The 8907-nt window shown below is 55.1% G+C and overlaps 2 long non-coding RNA genes across 2 annotated transcripts; one reads left to right on the top strand and one right to left on the bottom strand.

Annotated features, from left to right (window-relative positions):
• Positions 1-3128: 3128 nt before the first annotated feature.
• LOC142070906 (uncharacterized) lies at positions 3129-5850 on the bottom strand. Its single transcript, XR_012666826.1, has 2 exons — positions 5261-5850; positions 3129-3371 (listed from the first exon to the last, which is right to left on the bottom strand). It is a non-coding gene; the product is annotated as an uncharacterized LOC142070906 (long non-coding RNA).
• A 537-nt stretch (positions 5851-6387) lies between these two features.
• On the top strand, positions 6388-8299 carry LOC142070905 (uncharacterized). Its single transcript, XR_012666825.1, has 2 exons — positions 6388-6904; positions 8057-8299. It is a non-coding gene; the product is annotated as an uncharacterized LOC142070905 (long non-coding RNA).
• The last annotated feature ends 608 nt before the right edge of the window (positions 8300-8907 follow it).

The raw sequence follows: 8907 nt of genomic DNA, 5'->3' as shown, positions 1-8907 counted from the left end.
CAAAGTCCAAAGGTGCAAACAATTCGATGTTTATTGGGGTGAACTTCCAGCAAGCATGATTCCAGTTTCCTTCCTTCGTGTCCCCCTTCCCAGCTCTGACACCACAGAGCCTTACACCTGTGCCCCTGTTCCCATTTCCCCCTTAGCAAAACATGATTCCAATTTCCCCACTCCCATTCCCTGTTCCCATTTCTCCCCCACACAGCCACCCACTTCCTGATTAACTGCAGACTATATAGTAAAACTTCAGTTCTGCTTAGCTATACCTTAACCAATCATTTGACTGAAATTTAATTAACCAATCCGAACATATTGTAACATGATTATTTAACCAATTATATCCCACCATCTTAATTAGTTTACACCCAGCAAAATTAATTATACAGCAGACAGAAACAATCACAGAACCAGACAGAGATGATACAGACAAACAATGGCAAAGTGGGAACTATAATGACAAAACAATAGAGAAGTGAGGATTTCACATTCCAGCTATTGATAAGTGAGTTCTTGCCAGACAGGATGCTCTCAAACTAAGTTTCCTTTTACATTTTCTAGGCACTTCCCTTTCTCTGAAGGCGATAGGACAGGATTGTATCCCTAACAGCCCAATAGCACCTTATTTCAATGTGACTAGTTTGTAATGTGAGGAGGTGACCGGTCGCTTCCCAGCTCATGGCTGCCTTTGCTGCTTAGCCAAAGATCTTAGCCTAAGCACTGGGCCTCAGACTGTCACAGTAGGAGAAGGCCCTTACACCGGCAGACAGTGACTTGGATTCTTTCTTTTATACCTCTATGACTAGCCAAGTGATAAGAACACATCTACATTCTTAGAGTATGGGCCTTTACGGACAGGCCTGAATATCTCTATCCTAACATCTTTCCAGTAATGAGGGGCTCTGGCCTGAACACAATATTCCACATACTGTGAGGTCGGGAGCTATCTTCTCCCTGTCCGGTGACACACAGCCCAGTATTGCATTCGTGCCTTCCTGCACTGCCAGCTCATGTTTGGCATACTCACCCGGAGGGAGCACCTGGGAGGCTGGAATCTTGAAAGAGCCCGAGGGCTGATAATGTTAGCTAGAAGCTAGCAGCATGTTAGCCAGAAGCTCGCCTTTGAGAGGAAGGATGGTGCAGTGGTTAAGGGGGCCACTTGGGAGATCTAGGTCTAGTTTTCTGCTCTTCCCACAGATTTCCTTGGGCTTGGTCTGAACTACAGTTAGGTGGACGTAAGGCATCTTGCGTCAACCTAACTCTATCCGTATCTACACTACAGCGTTGTTCCCGCTGATGTCCGTCGCCCACTACACTGACCTAATACGCCCCTCCGCGAGAGGCATAGTGCTTAGGTCGATGTCATTAGGGTGACGCAACGTCTGTGTAGACGCTGCCTTACTTACATCGCCTCTTGGCTGTCAGCCCTGCACGGGGCTCTCAGTGGGAGCCCAGCCCAGCCCAGCCCCCCAGGGCTGACAGCCTGACCCACACATCCCTGGGCCGGGGGCTCCAGTGTCCCACAATGCCCCACACAGCTAAGTTGGTGGAAGTGCTCCTGGGGAGGACATGTACCACTGACAGGGGGACATAGTGTGGACATGAATCACCACAGTAATTACTGTGGTGGCTGTACATGGGCCTAACTTAGGTTGACTTAATTTCTTTACTGTGGACAAGGCCTTAGTCACTTTGTCTCTCTGGGCCCCAAGTTCCCATCTATACAGTGGGGATAATAGCACAGCCCTGCCCTCACAGGGATGTTGTGAAGATAAACAGACTAGCAATGCCAGAGTTGAGTGTTAGACCTCACTTTGCGTGGCCAGCCAGGCTTTGGAATTGCTGAGCAGCAAGAATTAGGAGATGGATTCTGGCCAGGTGCAATGGGAGGATGTATTAAAATCTAACAGTTTAGAAGGGAGCGTGCAAGCAACAATCAACAATGTGGCTTCCCAAGAGACTCCTAGTGCCCCAGAGGGGGCAAGGAGGCCCCGGCCTCCCTCCACATGTGGAATCCAAAATGACATAGGCCTTCTTTGCTGCAGCATCAAGGCTCAAGCTCTATTTGTCTTACGTACTTTTATGGCCCCCATTATTGGAGCATCTGAGCACTGCACACTCTTTAGCTGGCCATTTTCTAAAGTGGTAGATTTTTATCCTTCCTCCCAGTGCACACTCCTCACTAGATTTCTTAATTCCCCAGTCTGCTATCCTGAAATCTCATATCCTTGTGCTGCCCTGCTCCCTCCTCCAATTCCTTGCCGTTGCACATGGTCACTCTTTCTCAGCTAGTTCCCCTCTCATTCTCAAAGTCATTTCTCCCATGTCGATAAAAAACCAGTCCTGGGAACGGCTTTTCCTCTGGCTACGGTAACTACTTGCTGTGTCATTTTATTTTATGACTCCCACTGCTGACAAACGGGTACCCGTGCGACCCCCACGGAGCCTGCAAGCCCCAGACAAGTGACCAGGAAGCCAACAAACTCTGATATGATGATCTAGGGGCCATTAAGCCCTGTTCCTTCCAGCACAGTTAAAGGTGTACAATCTCTAATGAGCCCCGGGTTTTTAATTAGGGAGACTGTAGCTAAGTCAGCTATTTTCCCTTAACCTTTGTATGTCCATGTCTACCCTTGTGGCTGGTTGTATTTGTGTTGTTGCCTTCTGGGCAGCTTGCCCACGGGGCCTCATGTGAATAGAGTGCCTACAGGACATGCATACAGAGCTACACCCTCAGCAACCTCCTCTGGGACACCCTGGCCTAGGGCAGCGAGCTGGAAGGCTAGCCAGACCAGTTACCCCTGCAGAGCTGGGGAGCCGGGAATCACTGTTCTAGACACAGTGATTCCCAGGCTGCTTCCCCTTGCTACCAAGAGGCAAAAACAACGCTGAGCCACCACTAAAGAAATATTGTGTTTGAAAACTTCTCCTTTTGCCTGAAGCTCTGCTGGCAAAAGCAAAGCCAAGCCAGTGCTGCGGCTCGTGCCTGAAGCTTTAGTCTCCGGGCTCTTGTTGATGCTCCCATGAGATGTGCTGCTAACACCCTGTGCAAGAACTAAACTCGGAAGAGGGGATTAGTCGTGCAAGCTGCACATCACTGAATGGAATGAACAGGCTGAGTCAATCGGGCATTACATGTCTCCAGTCCTGGCCTTTATTTTCATTCAACCCCAAATCGACATTTCCGTGAAAGGTACAAAACAGTCATTGCGACATTACAAACAAAATTAGTTTTGCCTTTCGTACAGAATCTTTACAGGAGACCAGAAAATCGCCATTTTAGGAACAGCAGCTGCAGTTCCTGGATGCTGGAGCTTTGCAGACACAGCTCTTGGCACAATGATTGCATCCGGCTGGGCAACAGGAGCAACAGCCTGAAAAGATAAAAATCAAGACACGATTATTGGAGAGGCCAGACAACAAAAAATAAAAACAACCCTCCCCCGTAAGAGCTGAAGGAAGTTCAACATGGATGAGACAAGGAGCAAAACCATGCCGTGAACTGTACTTTATAAAATATTAAAACATCTCAGTGGTACTGTTAATACATATTCCTCACAGAGGCCACATAAAAGTCAAGACTGGACAGTCCTGAGTCCTTTCCCACCTTGATATAGGTCAGAATCCTTTATCTGACCCAAGGGTTTTGTTAAGAACACTCAGCGTACGAACAAGAAACAACTGGTTGGTGTGACGAAGTGGGACTGTTCTTAATGTTTCCTCTGAATAGTTGGGGGGGTGCCTCAGTTTCCCCTAGGCAGTTCTTAAGTATCTAGGGGGTGGAGTAAGGGTGTATGATCATTGCAGAGCCCTAGAGGGCAGGTGTGTGCAGGAGTCTGGACACAGAGAATGGCCAACACCCTGTTTCCTGGCAACTGATGGCCTGGGCCCTTCCCCCCCTGCAAGGTGAGAGCTGAAGGGTTGGAGAACAAAGGAATCAGGTGACCACCTGGCCCGGGAAAGGAACAAAGCCCAGAGAAGGAGGGGCTGGAGGGGGGTTTTCAGTTTGGGGCTGGCTGGGACATGGAGTGAAGTGCAGACGTGGTTGTCTGGCTCACTGCCCCCCAGAATGGACCCAGCTGAGGGGTCCCGTTCTCTGCACCTGCAAGCTCTGTTTTAGACCATGTTCCTGTCGTCTAATAAACCTTCTGTTTTACTGGCTGGCTGAGAGTCACGTCTGACTGCGGAGTTGGGGTGCAGGACCCTCTGGCTTCCCCAGGAGCCCCGCCTGAGCGGACTCGCTGGGGGAAGCGCACGGAGGGGCCGAGGAGGCTGAATGCTCCGAGGTCAGACCCAGGAAGGTGGAAGCTGTGTGAGCTGCGTGTCCTGAAGACAGGCTGCTCACAGAAAGGCGACTGCCCCAGAGTCCTGACTGGCTTCATGGGGAGCAGTTCCAGAGCATCGCCCAGGGACTCCGTGACAGTTGGCGTTGGAAAGAACAGAAGAAGTTTTTAGGAATTATTCTTCGGGAAAGGACACCGATTCCACCTTTCAGGCCCACACTTGGAAAGTAAGTATACAGTTTAACAACAGACGCCCTGCTTCAGCAAAGCACCTGCTTATTGTCAAGCATAGGCTTAAATCCATCCCCAGTCAGCAAAGCACTTGCGGCCTGATCCCAAGATCCCACCGAAATGAGAGGCAAGACTCACCTTCCCTTTGACGGGCTTTGCAGCAGGCCCACAAAGCACAGCCCTAACTCCCCCAGGCTACAACTTGAGCAGACGCTTAATGGTTCTGCTACATCGGGGCCAGAAATTCCAGCTTCTGTTCTCCAGGCTCCACGCTGCTGCAGGGAGCCAGTGACAAACCCTCGTTCGTCGCAGGCTCAGACAGGCGGGCAACTCGCTTGTGGAGGAAACATTTTTAAGGGGGGGGGGATACTCACTCTTTTTGCAAGAGGTGCACCTGCAATTTGTGCACTGGCAGGAGTCAGCGCAGGTACACGAGCCACCTGGTGGACAAAGGGGGGGGGGGAATGACCATCACGGCTGGACTAAAACCGAGAGGACGATCAGCGGCAAGGGGAGAATTTTGTCCCCAGCATGGCAAAAGAAGCCCGGGCCATCTGAGCCGGGGAGCTCGGTTTGCAGGCTCCCGCCGCAGAGATTTCACAGAGCCGGAGCCGTCGCGGGCGCAGGGATCGTTCCCCTTCCCCGGCAAGGGGGGGGCTGTTTCCCAGCGAGGGGGGAGCAGCCCCCGAAGGCCCCGCAGCAGCTCGGAGCAGGGTCCGTGCGGCTCCGCCGCGGGACGAGTCACTCACCGGCCGCGCAAGGGCAGTCCTGGGGATCCATCGCTCTCCGGCTTGCGGCGGTCGCTGCTCAGCCAGGCGGAGGGGAGGAGACGAGGCTTGGAGCGGAGCTGCCCGACGCCTCCCATTTATCCCGGCGGAGGCGTGGGAGCGAGCGCAAAACCCCCGCCCCGCCGCCCTGCACACGGGCCCCGAAGCAGCGAGCAGAGCCGGGGGCTGCGGCCGGCTCCTATCGCCGCCCAGAGCCGCGCTGCGTGACTGCACAAGGCCCGGGGCGCCCCGCACAGCGCCGCGCGCAGAGCCCCCGGAGCGCATTGCGTGGGGCTAGCCCCGCACACAGCAGGGCGCCGTGTGCAAACGTCCCTCCCCCCCCCACACACACAGCGTTGCCTGGTGCTGTCCCCGCACAGACCCGGGCGCGGAGTGGAAACGCCCGAGTCCCGAGTGCAAGACACAGCCCCGGGCGCCGAGTGCAGCCCGCTCTCCCCGAGCGCATTGCAGGGCGCTGTCCCCTGCCGGGCCCCGGCGCGGAGCGCAAAAGCCGCCGCAGTGCGGGACACGGTGCGATTCCCGCACAGACCCACCCCAGGGCGCTGAGAGCAACCCCCTCCCCCACCACCGCCCCGAGTGCGGGGCACGGTGCGAATCCCGCACAGACCCTCCCCAGGGCGCTGAGAGCAACCCCCGCCCCCACCCCCGCCCCGAGTGCGGGGCACGGTGCGATTCCCGCACAGACCCTCCCCAGGGCGCTGAGAGCAACCCCCGCCCCCCCCCGCCCCGAGTGCGGGGCACGGTGCGATTCCCCCACAGACCCTCCCCAGGGCGCTGAGAGCAACCCCCTCCCCCACCACCGCCCCGAGTGCGGGGCACGGTGCGATTCCCGCACAGACCCACCCCAGGGCGCTGAGAGCAACCCCCGCTCCCCCCCCGCCCCGAGTGAGGGGCACGGTGCGATTCCCGCACAGACCCACCCCAGGGCGCTGAGAGCAACCCCCGCCCCCCCCGCCCCGAGTGCGGGGCACGGTGCGATTCCCCCACAGACCCTCCCCAGGGCGCTGAGAGCAACCCCCGCCCCCCCCCCCGCCCCGAGTGCGGGGCACGGTGCGATTCCCGCACAGACCCACCCCAGGGCGCTGAGAGCAACCCCCGCTCCCCCCCCGCCCCGAGTGAGGGGCACGGTGCGATTCCCGCACAGACCCACCCCAGGGCGCTGAGAGCAACCCCCGCCCCCCCCCGCCCCGAGTGCGGGGCACGGTGCGATTCCCGCATAGACCCCAGGGCGGTGAGTGCAACGCGTATCCTTAATGTGATGGTTATTTTATTTCCCTCATCGGGACCATGGCACTAGAGGGCCTGGGGGGCAGGCTCTGCTCAGACAGCTCTAGGGTTCCCACGGGTGCTGGAAATAGGGGTGCTTGGGGGGCTGCCACCCCCCCTGGCTTGAAGTGGTTTCAGTCCTATGCAGGGTTTACAGGGCATTCAGTGTGCAGGGCGGCGGGGCGGGGGTTTTGCGCTCGCTCCCACGCCTCCGCCGGGATAAATGGGAGGCGTCGGGCAGCTCCGCTCCAAGCCTCGTCTCCTCCCCTCCGCCTGGCTGAGCAGCGACCGCCGCAAGCCGGAGAGCGATGGATCCCCAGGACTGCCCTTGCGCGGCCGGTGAGTGACTCGTCCCGCGGCGGAGCCGCACGGACCCTGCTCCGAGCTGCTGCGGGGCCTTCGGGGGCTGCTCCCCCCTCGCTGGGAAACAGCCCCCCCCTTGCCGGGGAAGGGGAACGATCCCTGCGCCCGCGACGGCTCCGGCTCTGTGAAATCTCTGCGGCGGGAGCCTGCAAACCGAGCTCCCCGGCTCAGATGGCCCGGGCTTCTTTTGCCATGCTGGGGACAAAATTCTCCCCTTGCCGCTGATCGTCCTCTCGGTTTTAGTCCAGCCGTGATGCTCATTCCCCCCCCCCTTTGTCCACCAGGTGGCTCGTGTACCTGCGCTGACTCCTGCCAGTGCACAAATTGCAGGTGCACCTCTTGCAAAAAGAGTGAGTATCCCCCCCCCCCCTTAAAAATGTTTCCTCCACAAGCGAGTTGCCCGCCTGTCTGAGCCTGCGACGAACGAGGGTTTGTCACTGGCTCCCTGCAGCAGCGTGGAGCCTGGAGAACAGAAGCTGGAATTTCTGGCCCCGATGTAGCAGAACCATTAAGCGTCTGCTCAAGTTGTAGCCTGGGGGAGTTAGGGCTGTGCTTTGTGGGCCTGCTGCAAAGCCCGTCAAAGGGAAGGTGAGTCTTGCCTCTCATTTCGGTGGGATCTTGGGATCAGGCCGCAAGTGCTTTGCTGACTGGGGATGGATTTAAGCCTATGCTTGACAATAAGCAGGTGCTTTGCTGAAGCAGGGCGTCTGTTGTTAAACTGTATACTTACTTTCCAAGTGTGGGCCTGAAAGGTGGAATCGGTGTTCTTTCCCGAAGAATAATTCCTAAAAACTTCTTCTGTTCTTTCCAGCGCCAACCAGTTGTTTCTTTTTCGTACGCTGAGTGTTCTTAACAAAACCCTTGGGTCAGATAAAGGATTCTGACCTATATCAAGGTGGGAAAGGACTCAGGACTGTCCAATCTTGACTTTTATGTGGCCTCTGTGAGGAATATGTATTAACAGTACCACTGAGATGTTTTAATATTTTATAAAGTACAGTTCACGGCATGGTTTTGCTCCTTGTCTCATCCATGTTGAACTTCCTTCAGCTCTTACGGGGGAGGGTTGTTTTTATTTTTTGTTGTCTGGCCTCTCCAATAATCGTGTCTTGATTTTTATCTTTTCAGGCTGTTGCTCCTGTTGCCCAGCCGGATGCAATCATTGTGCCAAGAGCTGTGTCTGCAAAGCTCCAGCATCCAGGAACTGCAGCTGCTGTTCCTAAAATGGCGATTTTCTGGTCTCCTGTAAAGATTCTGTACGAAAGGCAAAACTAATTTTGTTTGTAATGTCGCAATGACTGTTTTGTACCTTTCACGGAAATGTCGATTTGGGGTTGAATGAAAATAAAGGCCAGGACTGGAGACATGTAATGCCCGATTGACTCAGCCTGTTCATTCCATTCAGTGATGTGCAGCTTGCACGACTAATCCCCTCTTCCGAGTTTAGTTCTTGCACAGGGTGTTAGCAGCACATCTCATGGGAGCATCAACAAGAGCCCGGAGACTAAAGCTTCAGGCACGAGCCGCAGCACTGGCTTGGCTTTGCTTTTGCCAGCAGAGCTTCAGGCAAAAGGAGAAGTTTTCAAACACAATATTTCTTTAGTGGTGGCTCAGCGTTGTTTTTGCCTCTTGGTAGCAAGGGGAAGCAGCCCGGGAATCACTGTGTCTAGAACCCAGGGCCTAGTGCTGCAAGCTGCTGACCCTCAATCCATTGTGCCAAATTCAGATGTGAGTCCAATGCAGAGAGTTTAAGGAGGGGAGGAGTGAAGTCTAAACTGCTGTAACATACCTTCATCCTGATTTCTTAACACATATATTGCATCAACTTGGGGCCTGTCTACACTGCCACTTCCAAATGCATTTATAACCAGCTAGTGACAGGGCTGGCTCAGAACATCTCTTGTGTCTACATAACATGGTTAGTAGCTGCAGCAGCTTCCTCTGTCCCCCCAGGCTGGGAACGTGGCTGTCTTCCTGTA

This window comes from Caretta caretta, chromosome 2 (assembly GCF_965140235.1).
Source record: "Caretta caretta isolate rCarCar2 chromosome 2, rCarCar1.hap1, whole genome shotgun sequence".
In the NCBI taxonomy this organism is placed as follows: Eukaryota; Metazoa; Chordata; order Testudines; family Cheloniidae; genus Caretta; species Caretta caretta.
This window is presented reverse-complemented; position numbering and strand designations above follow the sequence as displayed.